Below are 2,429 nucleotides of genomic sequence, written 5' to 3' on the forward strand. Positions count from 1 at the left end.
AAAAAATATGTATTTGAGTTGTGTTGTTAGTAAAGAGTATTGAATATACTACAGACTGAGGAAGAACAAATAAAGTCACAAATCTATCTTCAAGGAAGTGAAAAACCAATGTGCTCCTTAGAGGCATTTATGAGGAAACTCTGTCTCATATATATTAGGCCTGGTATTAGGAGACACCAGTCCTTAGAAAACACATCATGATTGCAAAGTAGAGGGTCATTCAAAGAGAGGAAGAGGTTTAAAGAGAAGGATAGACACTGACAGACTTCAGCAATTGGTTTGAACATGGTGAAGACTGTGGGGATGGTTCAGGATAAGGCAAGGTTCTCATTACTTGTTCATAAGGGTGCTATGAATTATTATAGTTTTGGGGGCTATTAGCAATGACATTCCTATTTATCTTATATGTAGTATCATGAGATTATAATAATTTTGCCAATAAAATTCTCTAAATAAATATTCTAGCAATATCGGAGTTCTGGTATCAGAGAGTTGTCCTGTTAACAAAATGTCACACTTCATTGATAGTTCTGGTACACTTTCAGTTTCCTAGGAGAAAGATGAACTATCTTCTCTACTTTTGATTTGTTGTTGTTATTGTTGTTAGGTGACATTGAGTCAAGAACAACTCACAGATTTCCTATGAACAAAAGATTTGAACCCTGGTTTGTCCCGTGTCATCCTCACACTTCCTGACACACAAAAGCCCACTGCAACAGTCACCGTGTCAATCAACCTGGCTGAGAGTCTGCTCTCCTTTGCTGACCCTCCACCCTTAGCAGCATCCTTTTCCAAGGAATAGAACGTCCTAGCAAAGCCTCGTCACTCTTGCTTCCAAAGAGCACTGCGGCTGCAACCATTCCAAGACATACCTGTTTGTTCTCTCGGATGTCCATGGGATGTTCAGTGTTCTTCTCCAACATCACAGCTCAAAGGCAACTATTCTTTTCATGGCATTCTTAATCATTGTTAAGATTGCAGTTGCAAAGCATCTCATCAGAAAGACTATGGCTTCAATCAGAGGCACTTTAGTCCTTAAACTGCTTTCATAACTCCTCAATAATTTGGAAAGGTCCCTAACTACAGATTTTTCCATTGCAATGTGTCTTCTTATTTCCTGACTGTTGACACCAAGGATGTATATTGTGGATCTAGGCAAGTTGAAGCTGTTGACAGTTTCAATCTCCTCTCCATGGTGCTGCCTATCAGTCCAGTGGTAAGAATCTATGTTTACCTGACATTGAGATGCAATCCATACTAAAGGCTGCATTTCTTGATAGTCTGCAACAAGTGCTTCAAGTCCTCCTCACTTTCAACAAGCAAGGTTGTGTCATCTGCATAATGCATGTCATTGATGAGTTTCCCTCCAATCCTGATGCCACATTCCTCCTCATAGAATCCAGCATCTTGAATAACTTGCCCAGTATACAGATTGAATAGGTATGGAGAAAGAATACAACCTGGGCACACTCTCTTCTCAATCACAAGCCATGCAGCGCTCTCTTGCTTTGTTTGCACAAGAACCTTCTTGTCCAGGTATAGGTTTTGCATGAGCACAATCAAATGCTCTAGGCTTCCCATTCTTATTAATGTCAAGCTACAACTTGTTATGATTCACACAGTCAATAAAACACAGACATTCTTCTGGTATTCCTTCCTTTCAGCTAGGATCCATCCAACATCAGCAATGATATCCCTGGTGCCTTAGCCTCTTCTAAAACCTTGCAGGCCGAGGGTAAATTATTTTTATAATTATTAATAATGAGACAGATACCAAGAATGAGGTAGAACCAAGAGCATAAAAACAGGGCACCAGCAGTTCCCATGACTGAAGGCCTCAAGTCATGCCTCTGAGTATTTATTGAGAATCATAAGGAAAGTAAACAAAGAAAAATCACAAGGGAGGAGAAAGCAAAAACAAAGGATCATGGGGAAGTCTTTTGCAGATAAGGCCAAGTTCCTCTCTATTGTTTACTTTATGCCTACCTCAAGAGGTAGGGTTTCAGTAAATACAAACTAAGAATAATGTGGACTCCTAGGGAATGCCTTAGTGTCACAGGGTGAATTCTAGCTTGTATTAAGCCTCCCTCATATCCTGATATAGCATTTGGTTTATTATTAATATTAAATTTGATATTCAGCTTCCCACACTCCTTTGCAAGAAACCGATTAGATTATCAGTACACGCTTTTCTTTTGGAACACATAGTTAAACTGTATTTTGCTTTTTCTTTCCTCTGATCCTATGTGAGTCTTTCTTATCAATAGAATATTAAAAAGAGCAATGTGTAGCTTTTCAGAGCTACAAACTTTTGTCTTTTTACACATTTGCCTTTTTTCCCCCCTGGTTCCCAGATTGCATACTTGGATGTTGTTAATGTTGTTATGTGCCATGGAGTCGCTTGCGACTCATAGTGACCCTATGTACAA

This window comes from Elephantulus edwardii, unplaced genomic scaffold, assembly GCF_000299155.1.
Source record: "Elephantulus edwardii isolate Elephantulus edwardi_28Jun2011 unplaced genomic scaffold, EleEdw1.0 scaffold00034, whole genome shotgun sequence".
Taxonomy (NCBI): Eukaryota; Metazoa; Chordata; class Mammalia; order Macroscelidea; family Macroscelididae; genus Elephantulus; species Elephantulus edwardii.